Source organism: Ictidomys tridecemlineatus, chromosome 6 (genome assembly GCF_052094955.1).
Source record: "Ictidomys tridecemlineatus isolate mIctTri1 chromosome 6, mIctTri1.hap1, whole genome shotgun sequence".
In the NCBI taxonomy this organism is placed as follows: domain Eukaryota; kingdom Metazoa; phylum Chordata; class Mammalia; order Rodentia; family Sciuridae; genus Ictidomys; species Ictidomys tridecemlineatus.
The window spans coordinates 178965077-178984860 of NC_135482.1; the positions used below are offsets into that span (position 1 = coordinate 178965077).

General features: G+C 31.6%; 1 long non-coding RNA gene across 1 annotated transcript in view; it reads right to left on the minus strand.

The window, feature by feature from the left end:
* Window positions 1–351: 351 nt before the first annotated feature.
* LOC110598690 (uncharacterized) overlaps window positions 352–19784 on the minus strand; it is a 317709-nt gene continuing 298276 nt past the window's right edge. The window contains exon 13 of the long non-coding RNA XR_013423467.1: window positions 352–3205. This is a non-coding gene — a long non-coding RNA (uncharacterized LOC110598690). The remainder of the gene's footprint in view (window positions 3206–19784) is intronic.

The window sequence follows — 19784 nt, forward strand, 5'->3', positions numbered from 1 at the left end:
AAAACATTTTAAATATCACCAATAGTTTATCATAAGGAAAATCTTTCTTGTACTTTTTGCCCAGTTCTCTGAATACACTCTGAAATCCTTTAATCACTAGCACTTTTATTCAATAAATAAAAGAGAGAAAGGTATTAAAATGACTTTACACTCTCTTTTTACTCCTTTTAAACATTTCCTAAAATTTGTGTTGACTCACTGCAGATTTTCAAAAGAGCTGTCACTACGAGGCAAGCCCATTTACAATTAAGATCTCATGTTATAGATGACATACTATGTATAATATAGTATTGTATATTGTATGACATTTATTACTTAGAATAAATATCTTAATATTTTAATATGTATATATTTTTGCAGTAGTTTCAAAGGAATTAGTTTAGTTTGGTGGGTAGTATTTTTCCAGTTTGAAAATCTAGAAACACAACTTAACCCCCACTGAACATTCTGGTAATGCATTTTGTTCCTGTAGGAAGCCCAGAGTAGGGGAGCCAAAGAATAACCTGATCATTTAGCTCCCATGTTTGCTTATTTCGGACTATTTAACTTTCCATTAGCTCACTCAACCTCCTCAGAAGTTATCAGTAAGTTAAATGGAAATAGGGACTTATAACTGCTGGAATCAGTTTATATGTTCCTGTTTGAGTACTTAAGAGCTTTGTTAGGGAAATATGAAGTGAAACGAACTCTTCAGGGATCCCTTGACAGTTGGATAAAGGGTCTTTCATTAAATTAAACAGAACCAGAACAATCAGTTTGGAAGCTTAAATTCTTGAGGGGATGGAGTTGCAAAAATTAAATTATCTCATCAAAGAATTAAAAATGTATTTGCTATGTTTAAAAAATAAATAACCTTATGAATGTTTTGCTTAAAAGACTTGCAAGTATTAATTGTTGAATTCCTCAACTGAAAAATGTGATGTTACTTTTCTGCGCTACTTTTAAAAAATGACTCAAACTAGAATTTCTGCTATGATTTAAGAAGAATAGAAAGAAGTCCACAAGTAATGGACATATAAATTAGGAAATTAAAATTAATTTAGTACATATGGAAGGTAAGTAAAAATACCTGTAAAGGATTTTGTGATCATGCAAAAAGTTATGTGTTCAAATAATAATTGGAAGAATGACAACACAATGTGCTCACACTCAGACCATTATCTACCCAGTCAGCCCTACTTAATACCAGTGGGAATATTATCCTGAACTTTAAGTATGGTAAATGTCAACCCTTTATGAAGGCTTATGCGTCAAATGTATATTAAATTCATTAAAAAACCATGAACTGTATATAGGTAGAAACGACTAGCAAATGTTGTTTCATGATGCTTGTGCTCATTTGATATGTGCCATATTAATTAATTGAAATGTAGTTTATCCTTATATTTCTAGATTGACATCTAGCAGAAAGCAATAATATCATGTGATTCTGACAGTGGCAATGAAAGTAAAGTTGGATATTGATAGGCTGTGCCACAATAAAAGGGGGAAACTAGGGGTTTGCCATTTCTATTGTAATTTCCATTTCTCTACAGCTGTCACTCCACAGGCTACCCCATATCCTTGGACATTATTAAGCATTAATGAATTTTGCCCTCTTCCTCCACTTTGTAAAGTGCTATCCTAAAGTTCTTGTTTCTATCCTCCCCATGTGTTAGGTTCTATGGTATAATTTAAAATACACCTTCCTAACACTCTATGCAAGTGACCATAGTCTGGGAATTTGGCATATAGTGTGTTAACAAGAGTTGTGTATATATATTTTTCCATAATTAAATCATTTCATTGATGTTTTCACATTTTACTTCATGTATTCAGCAAAGCAAGTTTGCTTCCATAGTAAACAGTCTTGAAATAATGTGATGAGGACAGAAAGAAGAAAGGAAAGAAAAAGACATATTTCCGGATTACAGTCAATTTAGAGATGATGTTTGACATTTAGAGAACGTCTCCTCTTCTCTAAGATAGTAAAGGGAGCTTTTATTTCATTTTTAAATTCATACTGAACTCAGCATCTCATGGATACTGGCATGCTGTGAGAAGCAAACGAGAAAATAAATTAGAGCAATCCTATTAAAGGTAAACTCTGATCATGCTTGTGAAGATAATGGCATGAGTTTTATACTAGACCTACTCACATTTCAGAGTAAAAGACACTGCACATGTTTTCCAGCTGTTTGATTCTGGCTCAGGAGAATTAGTGTGGAAAATCTTCTACTAGTGAGAGTTCACAGTTGAAACAACTCTATCTGGTGTTGGCAAAAAGGGATCCCAGTTTATAATGTTAAATATGTGTTTGTGGGTAAGTAACTAATTAAAGGCTTGATGTCTTGGAGGGAGTATATAGAGTAACATCATGCCCAGAAGAATTCAATTAATGAAATACAAGCTCTTAACTGCACAGCAGCTTGAGGCTATCTATCACAAAAGTTCATTTGCTCCTGGAATCAGTGAGACTCAAAATGAACCCACCATCACGGAACCAAATGATAATTTCTGTTGCAGAAGGCCAGTAAATAATGCTTTGGCATTATTTATAACATATTATATCTATGGTTTGTAAGGAAATATGCTATACATTTATGAATACATTTAGAAAAATTGTGTAATTTTTCCAAAGGTGTTTATTTTTAATACACCAATAAGAAGAGAAGCTCATTACCATTTTTAGCCATCAAAGTTTCAAAAATGAGTTTCACAATTGACACAGCCAACTGCAGTTGTTTGCTCCTAAAGAAAAAAATAAGCAAATATAATAAATCATATGAAGTGCATGAAAACCCATATTTTGGAAGTAGAAGGATTGAAGAAATGAGGACAACAAAATAGAGATGTTAAATGACAACCCTGTTTCTGACAGATGTCCCAAATTAACAATGCAGAGAGGAAGAAACAAAAGCAGGATCTTAGAGAGAGGGAGACGGGGAAATTCACAAAGATCTTTAAATGCAGAAAACATATAGTATTTCTTGGAGCAAGAAAATAACAGTCGAGGATATTTGTAGAAATCCGACAGCAAAAGGGATTAGGTTTTGAAGAACTTTCCCAAGCAGAGCAGGCAGGAAAGGGGGAGCAGGAGGAGCCCAGTGCCTTCTTCAGAAACCTTCAATAGGAGCTGCAAAGTATGCTTAGCTTTGTCCTCTGCCTTGCTGTGTCCATCAGCAGATGCAATAGTCGGATTGTCTTGGAACAGTGTCTATGATGGCTGCAGGATAGGAGAGATGGAATAAGATGATTAGTGGCTGGCAACAATTAGAAGGAGGAAAGTCCCAGTGCACAAACTTCTTCCACATCCCATTGTGTATCACGCAAATAAGAAAGAAGTTGTCAGTTTCTGTCAATGAGGCAGAAAAATAGGTCTTCCACAGACAGCCAGGATAAAGCCTTGGAGAAGGACAGGAGGGGAGGAGGACATCAGGCCAACCTGAAAGGACACTATGGGTCTCAAATACACCTTGAGATTCCCTACTCCCTGCTGGTGTTAAGCACAAGGCCTTCTTCTGACCTAGCATGCCTGTTTGTGTTCCTCAAAACACCTGTTTGTGTTCCTGCAACCACAACAGCCCTTCCTTAGTTACCCTTGCTCTAGCAATGCCCAACCACAAGAAGACTCTTACCCAAAATGCATCCTCTCTCTAAAGGACGTGTCAAAAACCACCAGGCGAGATTCATCTTCTTAATTGTGTAAATAAGATGTTAAAATCACATACTTCTGATTGGCTTCTTAAACTCAAACCTTGAAGAACCTGACTGGCCATCCCCGTGGATTTTACACCTCAAATTCACAAGACAAAGAATCTGATAGTCTAAATCCATGTTACATAGAGATATTGTATTTATAACACAGAATGAATTTTATACTCAAGATTGATATAATACAGAAACTCGGATGGGCTAAGTGTCTGAAATGGTATAATTACAGAGGACATTCGTGAGAGGAACAATGAAGCTAAAAGTTCTAACAAGATACAGCAAAAAAAGACAATCTGATGAGTGATACCCTAAAAATAAATGTTAATAGGAACAGCTAATGTATACAATTTCTAACAAATAAGTAATTACTATTCAAAAACAGAAATAAGAGAAGGAAATACACAGAGAAATTATATATACATGCACACCTTCACATACTCACACACATATGCAACAAAATGCAAGAAAAATCGGAAGCCTCACCCTGAAACGGTCCATACAGAGCTCAGCAAGCTGAAGGAAAAAGAGTTCAATGCAATCCCTGAATTTCAAAAAGAAAGGGAAATAAAGCGCACAAAAGCTTGCAAAAAGAAACAGAAAAACTGACACTAGAGACTCTCATGACTAGAGTAGCTACAAGAACACAGAAGTCTGGTAAAAAACAATGATTTTGATTGAAAATTCAAAAATCAACTAATACAACAGCAAAATAAAGCATTTTTCTCACCCAGAGATATTTAAGGATTCACAGAGAATACTACCTAAGAAATTATTGTTATATAATGTATCACATGTATGCAGTCTACCCTCCATATCTGCAATAAATCAAGTATAACTAGAAGATATTCAGAAAAATAAGTTATTTCTGTACAGAACATGTGTAGCCATTATTCCCTAAATGGTACAGTTCAACAACTATTCTCACAGCATTTACTAAGCATTGTCCTAATTATTATAAGTAGTCTAGAGATGAGTTAAAGCATATAACAGGATGTTTATGGGTTGCATGCAAATATTATGCCTTAAAGGATTTGACTATATGGGGATTGTGATGTCAAGGAGGAAACTAAAAACAGAATGCTTTTTACCAGTGGCTGAGTGTGGGGAAAATTGGGAGATGTTGATCAAGGGGCACAAAGTTTCAGTTACACAGAATGAATGAGTTCTGGAGATGTGTGATAATATGACTACTTAACAATACTGTAGTACACTTTGCAAAGGGGGTAGAGTTTGAGTGTTGTAACCACACTCAAAACAAAAAAAGAAAATGGTAACTATGTGAAGTAATGAATATATTAATTTGCTTGATTGTAGTGATTACAATCAAGCAAATTAATATATTCATTATATTTATATTTATATTATATTTATTATATTTATAAGTATTTAAATACACACATTTTTAAATTGTTAAATATACCTTAAGAAAGTTGGAAAAAATGAATGTACTATAGAATACTGTTAAGTATATGGCATACAGCATAGCAAGACAAAAATCTTAATCTCGGAAAGAGAACTTTTGCTTGCATCAGGAGGATATCCCATATTCCCCTAAACTTACAAATAGATTATGAATAGTATGAAGCTGAATGAACTGTGTGTGATCACAGCCAATTTCTTTGCAAAGAAGGTTGTGTGTTCTGAGAATATTAAGAAAGAGCACAAAGATTCCATCAATTTTCAATACACTTTAAGAAATTAGAATTATTCTCACAGAACAATTATCAGAATCATCTCATTTCAAAGAAAGAAAATAATTTTTGTTCGCATAGTTACAAATATTTACTAAATTGAATTAATCTTTTTGCATATTTCAGGTAGAGAGAAGATGATCTATACTTACTATGTCTAATCTCAATTTGAGTATGAATTGTAAATGTCTAATGATTTTAGATATTTTAAGTATATGGTATCAGACTACATATATACTGGTTTCAATTTCATGTCCTAAATTTTTCCATTGTTATTATAATTCATGATGACCTTAATCCCAGCACATGTCTCCAGTAATTTTTTAATTAATTTTTAATAGCTCCTCATGCTTTTCTAATAAAGTTACTCACGAAGTAGGAATAGAAGCAACTTCCTCAGCCTGACAAAGGATATCATACAGCACACTGAATAGTGAAAAGACTAAGCATTTTCCATCTCAGCTCAGGAATAAGGCAATATCTATTTAACATTGTTCTGACAGTTTAGAAAGAAAAACTTGTCAAAAAATAGATCAAAATGTAACATTACCTCCAAAAAATAATTATTTGCAAAAAATATAATCATCTATGTAGAGATTCATGGAATGTCTAAAAAACAAACAAATGGAGATGTAAAATGAAAATTCTTATAGTGCCAATATTTGACAACACCAAAATTGCAGAATATGAGATCGTGATACAAAATTCATTTATATTTTTATATAGCAGCAATAATCAAAAATAGAATTTTTAAAAATATTGTTTACAGTAGCAATAAAATACTTTTTTCAGCAAAAGTAACTAACCACAAAGGAATATATATAACATGATGGTGTTAGTCAAACTTAAGTGTGAAGAGTATAAGTCATGATTGGGAGACTGGAATATTTGTATATTAGAAAACTTTGGATATGACTTTGTGCCATGTCAAAATCTCTTATACAGTTGATAAGCAAAGCCCCTGAAAACCATAGGGATATTAGAGAAATACTTTTCTTACAAACTTTAGTGACTAAATACCAATTTGTAAAAAATAATATAGTACAATAAGGTGAATATTATTAACATTGCTAGACAAATATTAGCTTTTATTATGTCCCTATTGTCATGGAACCATTATTTTTCAGATTATATGGATAAGTTGTAGCTGAGTTTACAAATAAAGTTTATACTTTAATACTTTCAAATATCATATAATTAGAAACAGCAAAAGTTATCTACACTAAGTAACATCAAAAAATTTACCATTTAACATGAATGATGTTATAACTGCTAATTCTACCACGATTCATTGAAAGAATTGGAAGAAATTTAAGGCCTTAGGAAAAAGATGTCTTTGGGTTTTTTTAAATAATTTGTATTCCATTTCAAGCTGTGAAGGAGCTTAAGCAAAAATGTACTTATCAATCACATTAAGATTATTTTATGTAGAAAGTATTAATTTTGTAATGCTTTGAGGTGTGATTTGCATTCTTTCATATTCACTTTGATTTGTAAGTGAATCTTTTGTACTCTGCAAGAGAATTTTTTGATAGCTTTCTGCTTTTAGGAACAAGAACTTTTGTCACAAAATAAAATGGTGAATTTTATGTCATAGAATGTACTATAGTAATTCAAAAAGATGTAAATCTCACCAAACTTCTTCTTTCTTGATGGTTTGCAATAATGGCTTGAAATAAACAAAGATATACATATCTTATTTATTTATTTATTTACTTACTTACTTACTTATTGATATTGTGTTTTTTCAATAGGACATCTAGACATCATAGTTTCCTGGTAATTAATTTTTGTATTTTTTTCTGTACTCATTCACTTGACCCCAGGAAGTCAAATATGAATTTTATACCTATTCCATGATTTTAAAATTCTATGTAAAATCCAAACAAAAGATCTCTTTCCACTACAAATTTTTCCTTTTATTTTTATCTATGATGCAAATTGATCTGGGGAATATTAGATACAATTAAAATAAAAATTAGAAAGGGCAATGAGCAAACTATCTGTTAATTCCTTACTAGACTTGATAAAACCATAAATTATGCTGATATGAGGAATTTTCAATTTATAAGTAGTGAGATGAAGAACATACTTTTCAAGAGTCACTGAGTGTGGGTAATTAAAGGAAGCAAAGAAATATTTTATTGCCCTAAAAATCTCTTTACTTTTAATATAAAAATATAAGTAAATAATCTTTACAAGTGACAAGGTCTGTGCAGATTTTGCTGTTTATGTATGGAAGAGACATCTTTTCCTAAAACTACTGGAGCAAATTCTCTTGGCATGAGTACATAAGAATGTTCAGTGTATCAAATTCATCATATGTGGCCTTTATCAATCAAAATTATATGTATTTCCAAATTTCTAATCAATGTGCTTTTGATTTATCTAACACTCAGAGCCCCACATAAAGAGTTTAATGTCATCGAGCTTTCTATATGATGACAATGTTTCCACTGTAACTCCTCTACCATTTAATAACTGCTGTCCATCATTTTTAAAAATAAAAAGCATTTAGTTTATTTTATGGTTTTATTGCTGGTGTATGTTTGAATATACATTTGAAAAGGATACATATTCATTTATCCCTCAGTATTGGTTGGGCCATTGATGCAAGGATACCCCTTGTACATCAAATCTGCAGATGCTCAAGTACCCTTACTTAAAGTGCTATAGTATTTGAATATAAGCTATTCACATTACACTATGAATCATCTCTATATTGCTTAAAATGCCTAATGCAAAGTGAAATCTTATTTCAAACAGTCAATATAGTTTGGGGAAAAATGACAAGAAACTAGTCCACATATATTGAGTATGATTGCTCATAATTTCTCAAATGTTTTCTGTCCATAATTGGTTGAATCCACTGATAGGGAATTTACAGATGAGGAGAGCAGATATATTTATTATTTAGTGGAACAAGGATGGTTATAGATCCATGATTCATTGAACTCAGTGATAGAAGGAGAATGCATAGTTCATGATTTGCACGATGTGGAGAAGAAGGGGCTACACATTGGTTCCTTACAGGGCCAGTGGCTCCCAGGTGAAAGATGTATAGATATCAGATGTGTCAGGTAATTTGGGGCTTGTTATCCTATTTCAGACCAGACTATTTTAGGAATAAGTATAAGCCATGGTAACCAATATCCTTGTAATAATATACCTGATGACATTTTAATGAATGCATCTTTCACTCAATTGGGTCCAAACTGAGAGAGTAAAACAAATATTTGAATATCCTATTAATAATAATTCACTTATATGGTATCAAATGTGCTTACAAATAGACATCTAAAAACAAAGTGACAAAAAATATTTAAACAGTTTTAGAAAAGAAGTTCTGCCTTTATTCTTCCCTTGAAGTGGTCTCACAGCTAGTTGAAGATCATTTCCAAAGGGAATCATTGTAGTAAAGAAAAATAATCAAGGCTGATACATTCAAGAACAATTTTCTCTAGAACAGAGATGACGATATGGAGAACTTCCTTAATTATTCCTAGCATTACTTTTGTGTTCTCAATAAAAGAATAGATTTCTGTAAGAAATAACAGGCCATGAAAGACTATGCTAATTACTTTTCAGAAATTCCCAAAGTAGCCACGTCTTGCACAGAACAACTTAACACTTCCTAAGTATCAAGCTGCTACTTCCCACAGAAACAGGAATCATAATATTGCCACTGAAAATGTTCATTAAACTAAATGAGGGTGCAATTAGCTTGCACAAAATCTTAAGTATTCCAATTTGCTGTCAAGAGAAATTGCACATCCAAAACATGTTTATTATCTCTAGTGTGTTAAAAACTTATGATTTCAGGAAAATTTTTTTCATTCAGGCTTCAAACTAAAATTTCCATTTGAGTAGTGGAAAAAGTTTTATCCATTCAATCAAATATGCATAATAATAGTACTACATCATAGATATATATCTATATTGATGAGACAATATTTTCTCTTGATTTTATAATTTAAATCATAATACCATAAGATAATTAATCTTTATTTTCTCACCTAGCTATAATATCTTCTGCATAAACTGAAGATAAACTGAAGGAAACAATTTGCATTATATTTTCATTAACATTGTGAAATCTGCATGCCATAAAATAATCTCTCTAGATAGATCAATAGATACTTAGATATTGTTTGTGCATGAGTATATGCTCTGAAAAAATTAAAATGAACTTCTGAAATCTAAAGAAAGTCCAAATAAATCTATTAATGTAGTACATCTAACCAAGGTGGCACAGAGAGTTCCCATGGACACTGTACAGCTTTCCTTTTTTTTCTAAGTATCATACATTAATACAGCATAACTGTCACCATTAATGATCAGATAGTTACACTTTATCATTAACTAAAGATCCCCTTTCTGTCAGGCTCTACTTTGTTCTTCACTTTCTGTTCAGCTGTTTGTGCAAGCTATCACACTGAATTTAGACATTTAGGATTCTCTTGGATGTGACCACTTCTTTGGTTTTCATGAACTTGAGCATTTTGGGGAGTGCTGCTTAGGCATTTTATAAAACATTCTTCACTTGGGAGGTCTGATTCTATCTGTTTGGCACCTGTTTCTACCACCTGTTTCCTGGAGGAAGATTAGAGGCAAAACTGTCCTTCTCATCAAATTCTCAGGAGTACCCAATACCTGTGTGACTTAAGATTGTGCTGCTAAACTCGACCATCTGGTTGAGGTCCTGCTGTTTATCACCTGTAAAGGTACACATTTATAATTTTATCCCTGGTCATATGACACTCTTTGAAAGAAGTGCAGTTCATACCTTTTAAACAGCAGTGCTCTACTGTTTTATCAGCTGCTTGACACAGCCAATGTCAAGGTGGTATAGTTGGTGGTTCACTGGATTCAATTACAGGCATAAGTGGAACCAGATTGTATACTAAATTGCATTATTTTTGTAGATTTGTTTTTAAAACCTGGGAGTAAGGGAAATTACCACAACTGAACAAAATAGTAATATTTGTAAGTGATTCAAAAGTGAACATTTCACCCCTCAACAATGGGGAAATTCTTTCATGTATATGAGTGTACCTCCTTGAGAAGGGATTATTTACATAAATTATTTGGGATTCTTTATCTTTGGAACTAGGTCTATTTTTCTATCACTTCTATATTTATCCTGTAATTTATCTAATCAGTATAGATTTATGGTTATTTATTTTATATTTTTATTTTTATACTTATTTTATCTACCACTACATTATTTGATTTGTTGAGAGTCCTTTTGATTGGTGCCTAAGTTCCTTAGACATTACTATGGATTTTGGAGCTGCCTTAATATCTGGTACTTAATGTCTGGTATAACAAAATGCCATGCATTCATATATTCTTTGGCAAGCCTTAGAATCTCCCATTTTGACCTTTTATTTAATGAGGGGGCATTGTCTTATTTCACTTACCATGATAGCTCTAGTTCCATCCTTTTACCAGCAAATGTTATAATGTTCTTTATGGCAAAGTAATACTCCATTGTGTATATACACTACATTTTCTGTATTCATTATTCTGTTAAAGGGTACCTAGATTGACCCCCATAGCTTATCTATGGGGAAAACATTAAATCTATAAACATAGATTTAATGTTTTCCCTGATATGTTGAAGTTAAATCACAATGAGGCAGTGAAGAATAAAGTTCAGTGGATTAGACAAAGGGACCATATATTAAAATATTTCCAGTAGCTTATAATTTCCCTGAGTCTCACATGTTCAAAGCCTCCTATACCATCAAAATAAATAAAATAAAATAAACAACAAATTAACAACAACAAAAATAAAACAAACTTTTACAACTGCTCTCTTTTGCCATTTCTGTATTTTTGTATTTTCCAGAATATCACACAAATGAAATCATATAACATACAGTCTTTTATGCCTTATTTTTTTCATTTAGCTATATACATTTAAGATTCATCATTTTTTACTGTGACTTAATTAATCCCTTTTATTTCTAAATACTATCCCTTTGTATGGATGTGCCTTTCCTTTATCTATATGCCTATTGAAGAACATCTTGGCTGGTTCTGGTTGTTTGTGATTATAAACAGAGCTTCTATAAATATCCACATGCCTGTATTTATGTGCATACACACTTTCAAACCCATTGGGTATTTATTTAGGAGTAGGATTGCTGATATTACAGTAAAACTGTTTAGTTTTCTAAAAAATTTGACAAACTTTCTTTCAAAGTGCCTGTATTATTTTGCATTTCAACCAGCAATGAGTAAGGATTTTTATTTCTCCTCCATTCTCTCTTCCTGTAACTTTATGAATGCCCATAACATATATACCAAAGCACAATTAAAGCATTTGAAAATCTATAATTGACTGATGTATCAATGAAGAATATAAAGTAATAAAATTGGTGAAACATTGAATTTTAAATTAATATTATGTTTGAATTCAAAGACTGTCTAGATATGTCTTTAAAAAGACATCATAGTTATGTAAGTTTTATCAAACCACTGAAAAGTTGGAAATTAAATATTCACCAACTTGTTTAAAGCATAGAATACTAATTATAAAATGAAATAAGTAGCAAAGAATAACAAAATAGCACAAAGTTCATATTGCAATTTCAAATACAAAAATATATGTGAAATTATTAAAGACTTTTTTTGGAAAATCAACTGCAGCAGAATAATAAAAGAAAATCAGTGTTGTGATTTATTAGAAACTTTCAGGAATGTAAAGAAAAATAACCACAAGGCATTTTATTAATATTTAATACTTTTACATTTCAAAAGAATGATTTTTTTCTAACATCATATATATTCCATTCCTCAACATCATTTCATATATTTGTCATTATTTCCTCATAAATAATAAAACGGATATGTATGTAAGTATAAAATATCTAACTGTGTCAGAGATGAAGGTGGAAAACAGGAGGAAAGGTTTGTTGCACAATCTATACAATGTATATAAAATTTTTAGGTATGGTTTCAAAACTTGTGATTGACAGAAATTTTGTCTGTGACTTATAGATTTATTCCCCTGATATTGCACTGTGTAACAGACTGACTTGCAGGTAGAAATATAAGAGGCCCAGAATTTAACCAATGATTCATAGTTCAAATGTACTTACACTTCTCATTCACACTCATACATAAGACACAAAGATCCCTACTATGTATAACTAGAAATGGACCTTACAAAACTTTTTCAGGGAAAGGTATTGCATACACAATATTTTCTTAATAAGAAACAATATTCTCTCTGCAATCTTTAACTTATCAAATTTTAACTTCACTAGTTACAAACCATGATTCTAGATCTGGAATAATATCACCAGAAAAATATATCTATTAAATATTAATTTTATGCTAAAATTTAACCTCTCTTCCCAGATTTGAGTATCATTTACATGATATCTATTATTCCCAGAAAAAGAAAACTAAGATGATAAGTACCCTCTGTGACCTCTGCTTTGTCCTGTTAGCATTTATTGGTCATGACATGTAAGTATTGTGAAGGCGGCTTCTGCAATAACACCAGTGATAAAATGAATATTTTAAAAGTTAAGTGCCCTAATTACACATTCTTGAAAAGAATTTTTTTAAATTATTCTTGCCTGTTAAAAATCTACAGTAAACTATAAATCATCTTGATGTTTATACCTAGAAAACTTTCCAGATTTTCATTGTATCAACTGTAACTAATGTTTTCCAAAATGAAAATAGCTTTGAACATCAAAACTAGGATACACCTCCATATATTTGAGTTATTACTTTTCATTTTTGTTAGGTATAAAAATATATGTCAAGCATTATGAAGAAATTTTGACATAGCAATGGATTATGAAGAATTAATAATTTAACTGGGTGTACTGGCATAGGCCTGCTGGTCAGGAGACTGAAATAGGAGAATCCTTTGTGTCCAGCATAGATGGGTACCACAGTAAAATCTTTTCTCTTAAAAAATAATATTTTCTAACTCATAGACATACCTATATTAACTTAGATGTTTTACTTTAAATACTATGCCTTACTATGAGGTTATAGAAGCATATATCATAAGTCTTGGGCCTTCTGTTTCTATTTATTAACAAAAACATATTTTTTTCTATGCAACAAAGTTAACCATAAATGCTTTAGAAAATATATTCTGAATATATTACTTTTTAGGAGATGGTGATTTTAAAACTTAAAACATTTGTATCATTTGTTTTATATTCCAAAACAAAGATAAAAAGAAAAAAAAGAATCAGTTATGTTTCTAATTGATAGCATAGTGTTTACAATCAATAGAGAAATAAAGATAGGAATTTAAAATATATTTATTGAACCAATATTTGCATTAATTTAGCATAGAAATAAGTATAGCTCAATAATTATCTATCCTATATTTCCTAATGTTATCCATGCTCTTCTCAAAATAATAATTAAGAATCATATATATTCAAATTCTTCTATATGTGTATATGGTTTATGAATTGATTTCTTGTTTCTCTTTCATATAATCAGATTACATATACACTACTGTCAATAGGTTAAAAATTGAGATGATACTTTCACTTTAAGGAAAGTCAAGCACTGTTAGTACTACCAACACATTTCTCCTGAGACATTACTTACAAAAGAAAATTAAGCAAAGATGTGAGTGTATTGTTTTATTACAAAACTTAATTCTATGTGCTGGGTATATAAATCAAGCAAACAAATAAACCATAGTCTGGCTATAGAAGTCTTCTTTATTTCAAATGTTTGGCATTGTGAGTTTATTTTGTGAAATATTTTTTAAAAGAACATCCTACATAATATTTGAGTCCATTAACTTCCTCACCCAACTAATATTTAGTAAAATAAATAAGAGGTATATTATTTAAGAGTAATGATGGAGCTTTCTGAAAACTCAAAGATGTCTATAAAATAAACACTGCTTTTGAAAAGTCAACATAGTGAAGGGTAAAACATTTATATATAAGAAAAATGGCACAAGTGAGTCATCCATGCTGTGAAACAAAATTCATAAATCACCTATAAAGTTGTATTGATAATTCACATAATCAGTGTGTGGAAACTACAGATACAGATAAATAATCAGGTAGTTACACAGGCAATACTTAAAAGCTTTACTTTGTCTCTCTTACATAGCACATCTGAGTGGGGCAGGTATAGTTTTGGACCCTTTCATCCATTGTACAAGGATTTAAACCCCTTCTCATGAGTGCCTCTCAATTCTGTTTCTATATGCTTATTCCTCTACTACATATATATTTGGCTTCATTTTATATTCTAATAAAAGTTTACAATAATTAGTAGAAAAATTGTTTTTTCCCCAAGATGTCATCTTTCTCAGATGTGGGTAGGGAAGTGATGGTGGCACTCTAGAAACTCCATTAGCACTGCATTAAATAGCTTAAATTTAATTTTATAGATAAAAAGTCATTATCTGTAAATACAATAATTTAGTTTATTAGATGAAATAATTTTAAAAGCATCAAATTTGTGTATCATATTTCTTCATACATACCCAATTTAATCTATTCCATAAGCTAGTACCTTAAAAGACTGAAATTTGAAATGCTGGAATTTTCAAATTAAACACTATAGTATTTCATGCTATGTATGTTGTTGCGCATGTAAATTTCAGTTTTTTAATTAGGTTACCAGGGTGCTGTAATCAAAGCAACATGCTTCCTAATTATGAACTCAGTTCAAATTTTAGCTAATCTATGTGGTGTGTGATCTCTAGAGCATAAACTTTCCTATCTTGAAATCAGTTTTATTTATGTCAAGTTTCTATAAGATTTAATTTAAATAGTAACTTTTGCAATAAATATTGCATAGGATAATTATCTACAAATGTTAGTTTCTATCCATTCAAGAGTATCTTTCATTTAAAATTATTTTTTAAATTATGTGTTTTAGTAATAATTGCTGTGACAGGGAAAAACTCTCCATATCAGTACATGGCAGCACATGCATGTGCATGTGCACGCGCACACACAGACACACATACACACACACAAACACACACCTACACATAATTCAATGATCAGTAAATTCATAAACTTTCGTTTACCCAATGGTAATAATTCTTTTCTGCAATGCCTGTTGAAAATTTTATCTTAAGTTCATGCCTTAACTCATCAAAAAATATCTGACATTATTTAAAAATTGTCTAGGACCATATAGTTGCTATTTTTGTCAAATAACAGGGGTTGATGAAGTATTCATACAATTTATAAGAAATTTATATTTATTTCACATAATATTTTAGAAAATCCTAAATGCTGACAGATTTACAAAAAAATGTCTAAAGTTCATTTTCATCCTTCTATGATTTCACAATTGTTTGATCCTACTAATTATCTACATTAATGTAGAATAATTTCTGTGTTATTTGACAGAGAAAACTAAATATCACAAAGAAATTTCCACTTTGAAAATAATTTTAAAAATAATAAATGGCATTTGAAATCTATTCGATTATGGCAGCAAAAATTAGATAGAGAATTCTTCCTAGTCTTTATGGTTTGGATTTTGTTTAACTGTGTTCATCAAGGGTTCATGTCTTAGGAGTCCGGCCCCAAGTTTTGCTTATAATCAATATTAGCTTCTCTGTGCATTATCATGAAGTGAATGATGTTTTGGAAATGTAGGATTGTCAAACTTATGGAATACACTGAATGGGTATCACTGAGAAGCTGACTGTTTTATTTTACTAGTAACTTCCTCCATATTATCTATTTCTTCATATTTCTATATTACTTGTCATTTATGACAAAACATTTTTTCATTTTTCTGCAAAAAACCTGCATGACAAAATGGGAAATATTGGAATAAATGTATATTTTAGTTAATCCAAGCCTCCAATTTGAGCATCAACATTTTCCTAGAATTATTTGAATTATTTTCTTTTGTTTACAAATCCCTGTGGCAAAAATACACAAAACATGTGCTGCATCTGCCTGTTAGCTCTACTGTTTTATCAGCTGTTTGACACAGCCAGTGTCAATGTGGTATAGTTGGTGGTTCACTGGATTCAACTACAGGTATAATTAGAACAAGAGTGTATACTAAATTGCATCGTTTTTGTAGTTTTGTTTTTAAAGCTGGGAGTAAGGGAAATTACCACAACTGAACAAAATAGTAATATTTGTAAGTGATTCAAAAGTGAACATTTCATCCCTCAACAATGGGGAAATTCTTTCATATATATGAGTGTGAAGGGGCATGGGGTTTCTGAATTTCTGCTTCAGAATGTAGCCAGACAGATTAGTTTCAATGCTAGTTTTCCACTTTTTGTAATTGAAACATTATAAAAATAATGATGCCTGCCTAAGCATTTTATTTCTGTAGAGTCAATAAAATAACAGTTAACACATAGTTGAATTAAGAATTTGCAGACAACTAAAGAATATGCAACTTGGTTAAGGTAGCTGGCATTTGTTAAATACTCAGTGAATGTAACTTTAACCAATTATATTATTTTTCAAATAAAAAGATAGATATTTTAAAATTACTCATTTTGATAAAGATTTTACATAATGATTCTATGACTTTACCAATTAATAAATATCTTGTAACATAAAAGTATATTCATTAGCTAATTGATAGGATATTTTTCTACCAGCCTTTGTCAAAAATTTTTGCAAATTTTATCAGGTATTGATATTTTACATATCTTTAGAACATCACAGGTAAATCTATGATAAATAATGATGGGGGCAGGTCTGAGAGGGACAAGTGGAGAATGTCAATCTAACTCTGATTTTGAGAACTATATTCATTTGGTAATTAAATTTTTTAAATTATTTGCCTTCAAACAATTTTTTATACTTTTAATTTTATGAAAACATTTTTATTTTCCCATAGAGATTCAAATTGTCCTCTGCTGTCTTTCACCTGGGATGCATTTCCTTCCTTTTTAGGAGCAAATAATGTATTTGCATGTTGTCCATATTTTTGGAACCGTTTGCTTCCTTATATTAAAATGTGAAAGAATCAGGCTTATATTAAACAAGAACTTTAAGGAATAGAGAATCACTTTTCTGTATTATAGTATTATATTTTCTGCATTAACAAAGTTTTAAAACATATTTAAATATTGTTTTATATAAAGTTAATGCCCCAGTTAATAAAAACCCCTAAAAGTGAAAATTACAAAGGAGCTGAGCAGGTAAAATTTCTTTAAAACCAAGTTAACTTGTTACTAGACACCTGAACAGAGGCCTGAAACAGAGGGGCCCAGCTCTGTGGGTCCAAACAGACTAGACTCTGGCCACCCACTGCCTAAAGAGTCCATCAGCGTGGTGGTGAAACACAAAAGGAGTTTAATTCCAGTGGGGCCATACTAGGAAGGTAGCAATTTTAGCAAACTCCTAAGAAAAGTGCCTTTGAGTTATTAACAATGGATCCAAGATAATATATGGGAAGTAGTAGCAGAGGGAGCAAGAAGTAGGCATAGACAAGCAGTCTGATCAAACCTGTTCTGATTAATTATTATTATTTCTGTGGCATTGCTGGTGGCTCCCTGTTCCTGGAATTTAGGAAAAGCTAGGGAGTAGAAATGAGTCTGAGGAAGAGTAGGTCAAAGGAACAAAATGGGTCAAGACAATGACTGGGTCCTCCTTCATATTCTCAATTTTAACAGGGCCACTCCTACCCTATTATAATTTTTCCAAGTATTATTTCCATTGGAATTTGTATATTCAATTACTAATTTTCTCTCAAAAACATTGCTATGAAAGTATGTCTTGTAACCTTGAATGAATGCCTGAGAAATGATTTAATAATATTACCTGTTTTAATGGTTATATGTGTTTATCAACTGTGTAGGGAAAAAAGTGAGAAAAAACAATGACTACATTTTAGGGGAGAAAAACCTGTAAAGTAGGTTTTATATATAATTTAAAATATAACTCTCCTTTGAATAAATAATTTAACATTGTAATCAGGATTTCATTGATTTGTCAGTCCCATATGCCCCACCATATTGATATAAAATAAACCCAAAGCAAAATATAGAGGAGAGGAAAAATGTTCCCCATCTCACTCTGCAAAATACCACCTTTCTCATCCCATTTGACTCTATGCAGAGCTGAAAGTTGAGCAGCAATTTTTAGAGTTATGCTGATTGGGATAATCTTCTTCATGATGTGCTGATCTCAAAAGCCTGGTATCCCTGGGGTTGAATTTGGAAAGATGTAAATTGGTTTCCTAACACTACATTTTGCAATGTGTAAATTAATAACTTGACATTTCACAGCTGTTTTAAAGGCTGTGCTTTAAAGAATGAAATATCAATCACAAATATACATCTACCCAGAAATGTCAAATCCCACCCAAATGAATACCGCTGCAAATTAGCAGCAGGTCACATTGCTCTGCTGTCTTTCACCTGTGATGCATTCCCCTTCTTTTCAGGTTAAGAGCTCCCCTGGAGAGGCTTAAACCTATTTTCTACCTCATATAAAAGATGGGTGGTGAGCAGCTTTAATAACAGAACATAGTAACCAAATGCTAAACGTATTCAAGAGAGGCAGTGTGGTATAGTAAAAGATGAAATTAAACGAGGGGTTGAAATGCCTGGAATGAATTCCCAAGCCTGTACTCGGGGAATTATTTAGATTTAGGCCTCTCATGAACACAGTTTTCACGTCTTCAAAATTGGCCTTCCCCGTTTCACAGGGTTATCTAAGATTGCCTTGCCTCTCCCAGGGACTTACAAAGTTAGTATGAGCTAATAAAAATTCAATAGTAATTTTATATAAAAACTTAGAGAATTACAAGGGATTATTAATGCAAAGAATAATGTTTTCTTTCCCCTTATAGATACTTATGTCAAGGCACGTATCCTGTTCATGATGGCACTAGGGACACGTGGTCTGTCTCATATAAGGAATAATTTGTAAAACAAACCATCATTCAGCGGACCAAATCCATGTGAATAAATTTAGGCCAGAGCTGCTTAACTAAATTTCTGTCTACAGGATTGCTCTCCTCTTTGATTTTCAAAATATAGTTCAAATTTTGTGTCTCAGGTAGTGACTCATCCTTGTAATTCTTTAAAATATTTCTTAACTTTTACTCTCTGCAAGGAGTGTGAATTAGCATTGGACTAAATTTGTACATTCCCAACTGGACTATACAGTGAATTACAGATATTCTGGCTCAGCTTTAGGAACCGAGGCAGGTATATCTTAATTCATGCACACTTTTCTCACAAAATATGTGGTTGACAATCAACATTCAGACTCTGAATGGACTGTATTAAGTTGGGACTTGGGAATAGTTTGTACCATTGTTCACTGTATAACTTGAAAACAGGAATAAGGCTTTATTCAATTGTATGCATCCTAGGCTTCTAGCACAGTGGAACAAGCTCAGAAGGGATTTAATAGAAACTGAATGAGTGAATGAATGAATGAA